Here is a 14,205-nt window from a genome sequence, read left to right as displayed (position 1 = left end):
AGTAGAGGCCAACTTTGGCTGATCAATCTTCTAGAAAACATGTGGCCTGAAATTTATTCAGAAGTAAGACAGGGTGAGAAAATATTGGCATTCCTGTTGCATCCCCTCGCCCCTTGTCCATGGAGATGCTGCTAACCAAACTCCACACATCTCATCAGAATCTCTCAACCTAGTGTAACAGTAGTCCACAGAGGACTCCTAAACTTCAAGATAAGACTGAAAAGTTCAGCTAAAGGCTTAAGGTAACTGTCTGCCCAGCACCTGCTAGGAGTTTGTCCTGAAGTAACTTTGTTAGTCTTTCCCAAGTCATTCTATGGCAATCACAACTCATTTCCAGAAACTGGAGCCCTGGGGTTCTGAGACTGTCATTTCACTTATTTCTCTAATTTATTGATCGGGAGGGAAATTTTGGCATCCGTAAAAATGAAATGGAAGTATAACATGTTCATACTTTAAGCCTCTAATTGTGCATCCTGTCTTCTGGGAAATGCATTGGGAATCTCCAAATGTAGTTAAATGACTCTTAAGATATTCCTCCACTATGTCAGTTAGCACGGTATATTGGAATAATAGTCAGTTGATGTGCCTATCACATGTAGACTGTTTGTATGGCCTTTGAAGAAAGGTTGGATTTTATTGTTAATGAGGTCCACGCTGGAGCCAAAACTGCTCTCCTTAAAATCAGGCCTGCCTAGACACCAATGGTGCAAGTTCCTCAACTGTCTGTTTATGTAAGTGACCAAGAAGCCCCTTTGGAAAGAACTCATCCTAAGAAAAAGGGGAAGTAGGATATACTGAATTCATATCAAGAGCAGCAATAATTCTAAACACTGTAACTATACTACAGATTTTCAGCTTCTCTAGGCTTAAAACTTAGGATGATTTTGAATAAAAAAATAAACAAACAAAAAACAAAGCAGCTAAAACCAAGGAGTTGTTTACCAAAGTCTCTTATGTCTATTGAGTGTTCCGGGTTTTAGTAATACTAAGTGCCAGAATCTGGGGGTGCCTTCCAGACCACTGAGCACTAGCAGTCTCTGTGCTGGCTTTGGGCAGGTGGAGATGAGAGACCCCAGCTCTGTGGCTTAGGTCTGGAGAGGAGGAGAACGGACATCATCTATAGCCCAGATGCTCATTGTACAAATCACCTGGTAGTTACCCTTTAAGGAGTTCTGTTAATGTCTGGGGAATTTGAGAGGTGTTTCAAGTTCTCCCAAAATGTTAGAGGTCAGAACCAAGGAAATACTAGTTTGTGACTATTGTTTTCTCATTTTTATCCTTCAGGTAGGATGGCCTGGAAAATGTGTATATTTTGTGGTGAATTTTTTAGTGTTAAGCATCTTATACATACAAGTTTAGAATTTTTAATTGGTTAATTATTAGCAATAGGTATTATACAGAGCTTTTGTTACTAATTTCCATATTGAATAAACACAACCTATTTTAGTTCCAGAATGATTTCTTTCAGGATTTATAGGCAAATGGGCCTGGAATTGATTTGCATGAATATGCATTTTGCTCACATGGGGAAAAAGTCTTAGGAGTCAAGACAGCGTGAAGACTCTGTGCTTATTTTCAAAAGCACATTAAGACATTTCATAAACCTCCACTGGCCATAAGAAAACATCCTTGTGCACAGTGTTGGCAAGTGAAATCGTTATTTTCAGTAAACTATTTCTTTTAATACCTGATTCTTTCTGTTCTTGGAATAAGCACAAATTACTTTGTAAGGATAAACTGCAGCAGAGTGAGTTCTTTCATTTTCTGAAGGACTTTGGATTCTGAAGCTTTAAATATACGTATATATGTACATATATATGTGTACACATACACACACGGATAGCATATATATGTATATGTATGTATATATATGTATGTATGTATATGTGTGTGTGTGTATATAAAAGCATGGTATCCTTTCATATTTTAACCCGACTTTGAGAAGAATGGAGGAAAAACTTTTACTGCTATAAGACACGTAGTGGAATTTTATGATGGGCTCTGGCTTCTCAGGTCTGGCCAACTCTCAGATTCTGCTAAAGTTTACTATGATAAAGGTCAAATGATTCAAATCTCCCAGAGAAAAGCATTCATTGCAAGGTGCTGTCATTAAATGAGTTATTTAATAGTAACCCCTCAAGTTTAAATAGTACTTTATACTTTTAAATTTCTTCTACTTACCTAATGTTGATTTGTACAGTTAAAATCTTGATGATCTGTCTTGGCCCTCATACGTCTTTAACTGGGGCTCATTGGTTTTCTATGGGCAGACATTTCAGATTTGGATGTTTTCTAAGATCCGATTAAGTTTAACTATTGGTTTAAGCACGGAAGTTGTAAATACTGTACATAGTTTATTCATATTTGTCATTATGTAGCAGGTGCCTAAGTAGTCTGTAAATTACTACATGAGGGCTATCTCTCCAGCTAGTCTATAGTCAGATATTGACATTATCACATTTTCTATTCCTCCTGGATCTGCATACAGCCTGTACCTATGAGTAGATTGTGTATGTCCTTGGCTTTAGGCATGGGGTGGTCCTTGTTGCTGCAGACAAACAGAATAGGATATATCCAGAGTCAGATTCCTCCCGTTCTCTATAACATTTGGCAATGGAGCTGGTAAACTTCTCCAGTGTTAAGATCTTAAAAAGAATAAGCTCTTCCAAATGAGGAGACATATTTATTTGCTACGATTTTTGCTAAACAACAAGTGGAAGTTTCAACTAGAGTTTTCCTGGCATGATCATTCTGAAAGTAAATCCATTTAATTGTTATATTTCAGTTATCAATTCCAATTTTTTAAAGTTATCTTTAATGTAATCCCCATTGCTTCTTGGAGAGACCATGGACTGAACGGACAAGGTCATTGGAACCATCTTGTCTAGGGTCATCATTTCTCTATTAAAGGGGTCTAGAAGGATATATTGAAACCCATCAGAGATAAAGCAACACCAAGAAGAAGAATAAAGTTATATTTTAACTCATGCCTATAATATTATTGTGTACATTGTCCTAAGAAAAGTTCATATTCCTAAATGCAAGAAGTAGAAGTGCCTAACGGGATGTTAAATCTATTCATTCAAAGAAACCTCTGGGTATATGGAGGAATTTAGTCTGAAGCTTAGCCAAGATTCTTTTTTACACAAAGAAAAGATTTGAAAGATTTGGAAGCAAACACTTCTTTCTGGGACAAAACTTGGCTATAAGAAAAAAAAAACATTTTCAGTTTTTTTCTGAGTAATTGCCTTAGAAATGGAAAATCTGATCAAATCACTTCTCATTTTCAGTCTTCACTCTCTCCCTGTTCCCTATAAGATAAAACTGAACCTCTTAGCATGGCTTATGAGGTCCTTTATGATCTGTGCCAGGCACTGTAGTAGGCCCATGATGAGTACTCTCTCATGTCATTCCTCACAAAATCCTTGCAAAATGACATCACTATTTCCAGTTTAGAATTGAGAAAACAGACATTCAGAGAGGTTACCCAAAGCCAGACTGCAGTTAGGTGGGCATAGCTAGAATATCTGATACCAAACATTGTCTAATCGTACTTTGCTGGTCTTCCAACTTCCTTGCAGAAGTTATATCAAACATGCCTGGAAAAAGAAAAAGGAAAAGAAAGAAAAAAGAAAGGAGGGAGGGAAGGAAAGAAGGACAGAAGAGGGAGAGGGAGGGAAGAAAGAGAGAGGAAAGAAGAAAAAGTAAGAAAAGAAAGAAAGAAGGAAAGAAAAGAGAAAGAAAAAGAAAGAAAGAAAGAAAAAGAGAAAGAAAGAGAAAGGAAGAAGGAAGAAAGGAGGCAAGAAAAATAATGTGTGCATTCAAATGGAAATTTGAAGGAAGAAATGTTTTGTTAATATAATGGTTAAGATGGACTAAATGATCTGTTGTTTTACTCCCATACCTCAGTACATAAGAATCTCTAGAGAAAAATTTAAATCCCTAGAAGAAATTGTATTTCTTTTTAGCTCATAGCATGTATTATGATTAATGATGATTCCTTTCAGAGCAGTAGATTCCACTAAAAAAAAAAATTCAAACGCTGTGCAGTGGTACCCTAAAGAAATGTACTGTGGACCCAAGGAAAGAGCAGAAGTCTAAGCCTGTGTCATCTAGTATGTCAGCCACTAGCCACATATGTCTACTAAATTGGCTAGTCTGAATTGAGATGTGCTGTAAGGGTAAAATAACACACTAGATTTCAAAGATTTAATATGAAAAAAAGATAAAATATCTCAATTTTATTTTGATTAGATGTAGAAGTGATAATATTTTGGATACATTGGGTTGAGTATATTATTAAAATTAATTTTACCTGTTTACTTTTTAAATGTTACTATACAATTTCAAATTACATATGTGGCTCACTTCCTATTTCTGTTAGACAGCTCTAGTCTAGGTAGAAGTATAGATTATTTTCAGATTTCCTTCCTAGGAGGCATCAGCTTTAAGGAAGTATTGGAAGACAGAAGCATCTTACAAAAATGCAGAACAAATTCGCATTTGTTTTTTAATCTGAGGTTTACTGGGGACAGTATCTCTCCAACACATGTGGCCTCAGAACACAGTTGAACACAAAGCTGCCAAAAGAACCAGCTGCAGCTGGTTCAAGAGCTGTGATTTCCTAAGGAGAGCAGGCTGTGTATTCTAGAGGAGTTTTGATCACGTTTTCCATTCTGTGTGTTCAAAGCAAAGCAGTATCCATAGAGTACAAAAATATCAAGATCAGTGAGGAATGCCCCAAAGCTTGAAGGAACAGTTTCCTATGATAGATCCTGGATGAGGCAGGACCTGGCTGCTAATAGAATTCTGTAAAATCAGTTAGGTGTGTCACAGACAGTATCCCTTCTGAACATTTCTACTTTCTAGTACTTTCTTTAAACTCGAGTGCTTAATCTTAATATGTATCTGTCTGACCTAAAACATATAAATGTAGCCACTATAAAGAAATGGCTCAAACATGATAGAAGTTTATTTCTCATAAAATCCAAAAGTTTTCTATTGATAGGAGGCTCTTTCTTCTCCAAGCAGTGATTTAGCGACCATGGCTTTTTCCATCTTGTGGCTTCTCTCTTTAACAGATGACTTCCAAGATCATAGTGCTCATCTTTATCAAGCTTGGAAAGGAAAGTGCTTGAAAGCCACAGTTGCGTTAGAATCCAGTCATAATCTGTTTATGGATCCTGAGAGGAGAGGACTGTTTTGGTTGGCTACAAATATATACTTATATATAATATACACACACACGTATATACATACATATATATACATGTATATACATACATACAGCACACTCCTTCTTTCCTCAAGGAGACAATCCAAAGTTCTGCCCACCCACCACATCTAACTTCAAGTCTAGGATATGCAGGCCATGTGTAGTCCTCTCATGTATTGATACCTTGAAACTTAGGCTCAGAAATTTATCTCAAGGGTAAATTGATGGCAGAACAGTGGATTTCTTTGGTAGGTTGAGTCTAAAACAATTTGAGTTAGTTCCTTGACATCATCTGGAGAAATTACAATTGTTGGGTAGCTTTTCCATTAATCGAGTTGGAATCCGATGAGTGATAGCTTTAATGCAACGTTTGTATTGCCTTTGCCACAGGAGCATAGGGAGTCACTAAACCACCCTTTCTTCCATATTCCAATTTTGGTGTCACTCTGCACATCTCAGCTCCAACCTCCAGGTCATTGTCAACTCTAGAAGTCTTGACTAAGCATGGACAAAAACCTCATCTGAAGGTTTTTTTGTATGTCTGTTTTGTTAATAGTGCTTTGCTCTTCAGGAGGTATGTATCTGGAAGGCAGGGGCTAAAAAGAGCAATCTTTGCTTACATAGTAGGATATCAGCTCTGCCCCTGAGTTTGCATATAGCTTCTATTCTTCAACTGAAGAGGCTTTGATGGTTCTCAAATACTACCTGCCATTACCAAGACACAGCATTTCTCTTCTCCCATCTCCCCCAGCACAAAACAAATATGAATGGGAACAAGAATATATCAAATGAAAACAAATATATTCAAATGGCTGCTCCAAGAAGAAGTGAGTGTAAATCTTTATTTATAATGTACAAATCTAGTAAATTGTTAGCCTTTCTGGACCTCAGTTTCCTCATCTGCACAATAACAGTCAACTCCTTCAGACGTTTATAAAACGTCAACAGGAAGCATCTGAAAATGCAGAGCACAGTGCCTAACCCATAACAAGTACCCAGTTCATGAATGTTTCTTTTTAACTTTCCTTCAGTGTCCTTCCAACACCCTCCCAACTGTGACACCTCTACTCCCCCCGAAACACGCACATACCCATACACACACATACATACACATTAAGCTTTCAGTAGCTTTCACTAGCTCAGGCTGCTAATGTAGGACATACTTGTTCACCCCCTCCTGCTACGTCAGCACATCCTTAGCCCCCATTTGACAGCACTCAGGAGGCTTCCTTCTTCCCAGTGTTCTATCAGTCCCACCACAGTTTATTTCCATCTAGCCTCAGCCCACTTTTGTGTTATGCCTGTGGCTATAGGTAGCAGGAAAATCAGCAGCCACACTTACTGAAGATTAATTGCCGGCCCAGGGAACCAAGAGTGAACTGGGATCTGGGGGGTTCATGTGAATATATGTGTGTGTGAGACAGAGACAGAGACAGATGTCGAGGGAGAGAATGTATACAAGGAAATACTACTAAGAAGAAGCGTTACGAGATTTTCAGATAAGAAGTTTGGATGAAGAAATCCATAAGCCAGAGATGCCTGGGAACCAAACACATGTGTGAGTGATACAGGAGTAGGAAGAGAGACATAAAAAGAAGCCGATCGGATGTGTCATTGAGTTAATGTGAAAGAAGGGAGTAATAGTCAGGAATGTAGTGGGGAATGGAAAAATAGAATTAAATATGTATATCCACATGTTTTAATTCTGTTTTTCCTTTCCACACATGAATATATATGCATGATCAATTTTGTAGAATTATGTCATAAAAAATAAATTGCTTGTTCCAAAACATAGTAATTAGGTGTCAGTACAGAAAAAGAACTCAGTGCTCTCTACGCAACTCCCCCTCCCCAGTGGATAAGTATAGCTCTGGTTAAGCAATCTATATATAGAAAAGGCCAGTGCCCTTAGGAGATGAAGGCTTGATTCATGATTAATGATGGCCAGTGTCCAGTCCAGGAAGCTCTGCTTCTGCCCTTGACCACAACTCTTTAAGGCTGGATGCCATTGCCTTATATGGACCTCCAATGGAAAGGAAAGAGAGTATCCTTCTGGAGTACCCACAGATACTGTAAGTGGGATCCAGTTCATCTTCAATTCAGCTCAAATTCAGAGGAAAAGAGCTTTGTTTTGGTAAGGATCAGAGAGGCCAGAGAGAAGTAAATAGGCACATAAGCACGGGCTTCCCTTCTCAGTAGAAAAGGGCCATTGCTCCGCGGTAGTCTGCCTTCTCTGTGAAGGCTCCTGATACCGTCTCTGAAGGGACTGTTTTCTGATCCTGTTTGTACTTGGGGACTCACAGGAGATGAACTGGCATTCCCAGAGCTGTGCCTATATCACCACCGGCGGAGCAGGGCAGCTGTCTCACCCGCCTGACTGTCCTCCTGGGCCTTCCCCTCGCCATTTCCAATGTAGTGGAGCTTTCTGATGTTAATGGAGACAGTTCACAGAAAAATGGTTTCTTTGGATAACAAGTGCTTTGGCCAGATTCTGGCTCCACAAACTGCCCAGTTCCAGATGGCATGGAAAGCCCTCAGTGCAGTAACAGTACTGACAACATGAACAACGGATGCTACTGTTATTATTGCTATTATTCAGTAATTGGAATCAGCACCACTCCAGATTTCAAGCATTCTCCTGGAGTTTGAACATCTGATTTGGAAGCCTATTTCTTATTCGTTGATAGAAGGCAAAGGGAAACCTTAGTAACATCTCTGCCGCCTTACGGAGAAGGAATGTGGAATCAGATTTGAACGTCCTGCCCTCCCACTTTCCTCAAGGTTCACAGCAGTGCAACTCCAGCACATGTGGAAGAGAGAAAGTGGAAAGGAGCTCTGAGCAACACTCGAGCCAGGGGTCATTTTGTCATAGCTTTTCCTCTGTACCACTTTGGGTTTGGGGCATTCTTTTCAAATTGGGTATTCAAAACATACCCTGGAGAGTTAACGGCATCACTGATTAATCCTGCTAGTAGCTTTTGCACTAAGCCCAAGGCGTTATGAAACCCCTGGTAAAGAAATTGGTAATTTTTAAAAGGTTTTTATTTTGGGATACTTGTAGGTTCACATGCATTAGTAAGAAATACTACAGAGAGGTCCCATGTTCCCTTCACCTAGTTTCCCCCAATAGTAATGTCTGACAAATGTTACCTCTACAAACTGTCGTTAAATATCAACCAGGATATTGACATTGGCACAACTCACTGACCTTACTCTGATATTCAGATTTCCCTAGTTTTACTTACATTCATTTGTGTATGTATTAAGTCCTATGTAATTCTATCACGTGTAGTAGATGTGAATCCAGCACCACAGTCAAGATACAGAACAGTTCCATTGCCACAAGAGTCTCCACTATATTGCTCAAATTAAAGGACCATTCCTCATTGAATGGTTCAGGGGAATATTTGCAACTGAGGTGTTATAAAAGAGTGAGAAAAAAAAAAACCCACCACATCCCGAGCTTATAAACCAGTGATTATTATGCTTTCCTAGGAAATAAAATTAAACACTTTTTTCCCCTCCTTTAACTCACCTGACAGCCATTTTAGGGATAGTGCTAGATACTAAAAAAGTTACTAAGACACCTGGTCCTTTAAAGAGAGAGATGGCTCAGGTGATGATCCTGGAGTCCCAGGATCAAGTCCCGCATCGGGCTCCCTGCTCAGTGGGGAGTCTGTTTCTCCCTCTGACCCTCCCGCCTCTCATGTTCTCTCTCTTTCTCATTCTCTCTCTCTCAAATAAAATCTTAAAAAAAGAGATAAAAATAACTAATGTTATTTCAGTAAATATTATAATAGGGGAATATACAAAGAATCTTTTAAACCAGGAGAACAAAAATATTCAATCAACAAACATTTGCAGCTATATGCCAAGCACTAGGGATACACAACTGTGTTAGAATCCATCCATCTCAAGTTTCTCTGGCAGAGACAATGTTCCTTTTTCTTTCTACTCAACTCTTCCCATCAAAATAAAACTAGACCGAATACACACAAGCAGAGACATGTAAAACACTGGCATAGGTCATGGACAAATGTAAAATCTGGCAGAGCCCCATTTGGATTGGAATAACTTTCTAAGGGCAAAGAACTGTGAAATTATTCAGCAAGGCTCCCACTAATCAGACACACTTATGGAAATTTTGAATTTTTACTTCCAGCTCTTTCACAAGACCATCAAATTAGTCAGAACATACATGCTTAGGCCTTTTAATTAAATAAGGGAAATTTGCTTTTGCCTTGTCCATGAAGAAACTTTCAACAGTCACACTAAAAACTGGATGAATAGATCCAAATTATCTGGTACCTACTTGACAAATAGGGTTTTAATATTCCGGGGATAACAGTGTTTGTGTGTGTTTGTTTCTTCCTTCACAGCTGTACTAATAAAATGTCATTTTGTGGAGAGCTCCTTAGCTGTGTAAAAGAAATGTAAACATGGTCCTTCATAGTCTACATGGAGAAAAGAGGTATTCACCCAAATCAGTGAGGAAGGCATTGAGAAAACTATGAAATATGCATGGCTCATAACAGTGGGTGAATGTTATTTAGAGAAAGTGGACCAAATCAGACCCACGAGTTGGGTAGGTGAAGGAAGAGCAGGGAGGAGATGTGGCCCTTACAGGGAAATTAGATGAACAGGTAAGGAAATGAACACCATAGATTCAAGTTCAGTGAGATTCCAGGCTGGTTTAGAATGCAGAATTCATGTGGGGAATTGAGAGTGGTGGGCTCCGGTCTCAGTGCTGCACCTGTAAAATGAGGCTAATAACTATAACCATTTAATGGGATTACGGTGAGTGCTAAATGAGATAACTTGCAAAAATCACTTCTCAGATTGCCTTGCATAGAAGTGCTTACTCTGTTATGACTATCATTTTTACTCTGTTACTTATGAGATCATTTTTTTGAGAGCCTTAAATGTCATCTGAAAAAAAAAAAAAACCCTTAGGTTTTAACCTGTAAGCAATGGTATGCCCATTTGAAAAAAAGAGCAGTAAATGGTAAGATATAAGGAGACCTTTAGACAGACAATATTGAAAGCAAGTGTGGATGCAGACAGGGAAGAATCTTGGTAAGTAGGAAAACCATCTCCAGCATGAGACAAGGAGAGCCTGGTTTAGAACAGAAGAGAGAGGCTTCAAAGGAAAACTATTTGGACTTAGGGGATGCTACTGCTATTATTGAGAAGATAGAAGTGACAAAACTGGCCTTGTTTCTCAAATTCTAGGAAATTGTGCCCATGAGTTAGATGAAGAAGGAAAAAGCTAATGAAGTCTGGATAATTGAAAGTGAGTGTGGAACATTCTGTACCAGTCAGGATTCAACCATTCCACCAGAAAAGTAGAACCAGTAGGAGAGAGAGATATAGCTCTCACATCCGTATATATCATCATTCACATATTTGTATGTGCATATGTACATACATGTATACATATAAATATATAGACATGTGAATCTCATAATTTTATACATATATAATTATAAATATATATTACTTACTGTATGGAATTGACTTATACAGTTGTGGAGACTGGCTAAGGAAGCCTAAAGTCCACGGAGCAGGCATTCAGGAGGAGATCACAAGCAGGCAGAAATCCCATGAGCTCCAGCTGAAGCTTGAAGTCCACAGGAAGGGGAAGTCCAGAGGAAGGGAAAGCATGCAGGCATGCTTGGTGTTGCTGATCTCCCGGGAAGGCCTATTCCCTCTTTAAAGTGCTTTCACCACACAAGAAACAGCAAATGTTGGTGAGGATGTGGAGAAAAAGTAACTCTTGTGCACTGTTGGTGGGATTGCAAACTGGTGCAGTCATTGTGAAAAGCAGTATGGAGTTTCCTCAAAAAGTTAAAACTAGAACTGCCCTGCAATCCAGTAGTCACACTACTGGGTATTTATCAAAAAAATACAAAACCGCTAATTCAGAGGGATACATGCACCCCTATGTTTATTGCAGCATTATTTGCAATAGCTAAATTATGGAAGGAAGCAGCCCAAGTATCCATTAATAGATGAATGGATAATGAAAAGGTGGTATATTATTCAGCCATAAGAAAGAATGAAATCTTTCCATTTCCAACAACATGGATGGATCTAGAAAATACGCTATACAAAATAAGTCAGAGAAAGAAAAACCATATGATTTCATTCACATATGAAATTTAAGAAACAAAACAAATGAACATAGGGAGAAAGAACAGAGAGAAAGAGAGAAACCAAGCAACAGACTCTTATCTATAGAGAACAAACTGATGGTTGTGGGAGGGGGGATGGGTTCAATAGGTGATGGGGATTGGAGTACACTATCATGATGAGCCCTGAGTAGTGTACAGAATTGTTGAATCACTATATCGTACACCTGAAACTAATATAACACTGTATGTTAACTATACTGGAGTTAAAATTAAAAACTTGTTTAAAAAAAGAAAGCTTCCACCTAATTAAGTGAGCCTCCCTCCCAACCCATGTCCCCAGGATAGTCTTCCTTTTGATAAACTCAAATCAACTGATTTGGGAATTTAATTACATCTGTAAAATCCCTTCACTGCAGTATCTAGGCTACAGTTTGAGTAGTTAGATGGAATAACTGGGAGAAGGTATGTGTGTACACAACAAAACGGCTGCTGTCTCCCTCCCTCCCCCGCCAGCCAGCTCTCCTTGTAGCCTCCCCTAATCAGAAACATACTAGAAAGGAGTGTGGGGAACACAGTTCGTCCTAGCCAAGTTTGCCAATCACAAAGCCATCATACGTTCCAATGGAGATGATCCTGTAGGTTGTGGGGAAAAGAGACTCAGAATGACTGTTAGATGCAGAGAAGTGATAAGATTTGTGTTATTAACAGAGAGTGACGGTTAAGTTAGAGACAGGAATTATTCATCAGGAAAGGAGAGAGAAAAAGATGTCAACTTTGGGCCCTGGCCACAGTTAAGAACATACATAGTAAATTTTGTTGTTAGGAAGAACATACATAGTAAAGGCTTAATGTAGCTAGTCTGGTAGGGAGAGACCATTTAGAGGTTAGCTACACAGAAGGTGAGAACACATATATCATCACATCAGGCTCCTGTGGACCCCCACTGCCTGCAGAATATAAACTATACATGAAACTGGTGTGCACTTCACTCAGCCACTCATCCGCACCCCTCTGCTCTAACCATATGCTTCCCAGACACAACTTTCATGATAGACTTCTCTTGGAATGGCCTTCCTCCTCATTTTTACCTAGTATTCACCTAGTCATTATATATGTAGAGCCCAGCTCAATTACCAGCTTCTCTGTTTTGTCTTCCTTAATCTTAATAGCCTGTCGTATTTAGAAATAAAAATGTGTATTATTCTGCAGTAGCACTTAGTCTATAAATAGTACTCTTTGTGATTCTTTTACTTAATTTTCAATTTCTCAAGGGTACAAGTAGGCCATATTTATATTTGATCTCTAACCTGTAGTACAATACTTGACAAATAGCAGACACTTACTGAATATGAAGGAATGAATCAATTATTGAATAAATCAACGTATTAAAATGCTTATTCCTGACCCTTTGAAAACAATGAGTTCCCTCCTACCACTTGGGAAGTGGAATTCTTAGCCAGGTATGAGAGAGCAAGTCATCACTTACTTATTCACTTATTCATTTGTTTTTGGTTTTTAATGCAAGCTATGTTATTGAGAGGCACGATAGAAAAGGTATTTCGTGGAATATTGCCCCTTGGTTGTCACCTTAACAGTCAAGAGAAGACTACTTGCTTACAAGTAAGTAAAATCCTCAAGCTGCTTCTCAAGTTCCTACAATAGGTTGCTGAATTTAAAATGTGAAAAAAGTGTGAACCATGTTCAGTGATATGAGAGCACAGACCTACACATTAGTTCTCATTGGTTCTGGCTTTTGAAGCAGACCACAAGAGATATACAAACTCCAGCAATGTCCATAAACAATTATGAGTTAACAGCCTCTTCTCATCTTTATGACCAAAATTAGGGGAATCTGAGCAAGGTTCATATGCTGATAGCCAGAGACCCCTTAAAAGTGGCCATAATCAGAAGGAAACACTCCTAAGTTGCTATTTATGGATTGTCCTATGTTACCCATCTCCAACCGTGGCACTTTCTTGTGCCAGTCTTTGTTCTAACTGCTGCTAATTACCCACAACTCTATAAATTTTTTTTTAGGCGACATTAGTGTTAAGATCCTGCTCATCATGCCTTTCTGCTGTCTTTGTTTATGCACTGTTGAAATGGGGCAGAGGAAAACCAAGAGATATCCTCTGGATCATCTAGATGCCAAATGTATTCTTCCCTGACTCCACTGTGGTAGAGCAGCCCTACCAGGTTCATTTATGCCTAGTAGGGTGGTGATTCCTTTCCCTGCCTGCTGGTCTTTTGGCCAAGGTACTTGATGTGACTGGGTGATTGTCATACCTTGAGGTTTTATAAAACTCTTGCTGTGTTTATTCACTTATAAAGGTGTTCCTCCTTTGGGGAGGGGGAGATTTTCCAGTGTTGATCCAGCCATAGTATTGATCTGTTTTATTCCTAATATGTTTCAGACTGATGTATAAAAAAAATTGGTTCAAGGCTCTTTTTCCTTTTGAAAAGAAATTCATTTATTCTGACAAACACCACTACTGAAATAACCATTTCAATACCTATATGGCAGTAATATTATATTAAACACACACATAGACACAGATACACAGTTACATAAATGTACACATTGCTTCATGAGCTATATTAGGATTTTTTGTAAGCACTTTGGAGTTCATATATTTATTACAATAGACACATTTATTGCAATAAGACACAATACACATCCTCAAATTAATTATGACCAAGCTGTCATGGACTGGATTTCTGCCTAGAAGACATATGGAATATTATTTTTATTATATAAGTTTTGGTGTACAACATTATACTTTGACATCTGCATACACTACAAAGTGATTACTCCCAAAAGTCTGGCTACCATCTGTCATTCTACAGTTGAGCCCC

The 14,205-nt window shown here is 38.6% G+C and overlaps 1 long non-coding RNA gene across 1 annotated transcript in view; it reads right to left on the bottom strand.

Annotated features, from left to right (window-relative positions):
- LOC112833327 (uncharacterized) overlaps positions 1 to 10,799 on the bottom strand; it is a 48,422-nt gene extending 37,623 nt beyond the window's left edge. The window contains exon 1 of the long non-coding RNA XR_003210600.2: positions 10,720 to 10,799. This is a non-coding gene — a long non-coding RNA (uncharacterized lncRNA). The remainder of the gene's footprint in view (positions 1 to 10,719) is intronic.
- Positions 10,800 to 14,205: the final 3,406 nt, after the last annotated feature.

Source organism: Callorhinus ursinus, unplaced genomic scaffold (assembly GCF_003265705.2).
Source record: "Callorhinus ursinus isolate GAN/ISIS: 27379988/994484 unplaced genomic scaffold, GSC_fseal_2.0 scaffold25, whole genome shotgun sequence".
Taxonomy (NCBI): domain Eukaryota; kingdom Metazoa; phylum Chordata; class Mammalia; order Carnivora; family Otariidae; genus Callorhinus; species Callorhinus ursinus.
This window is presented reverse-complemented; position numbering and strand designations above follow the sequence as displayed.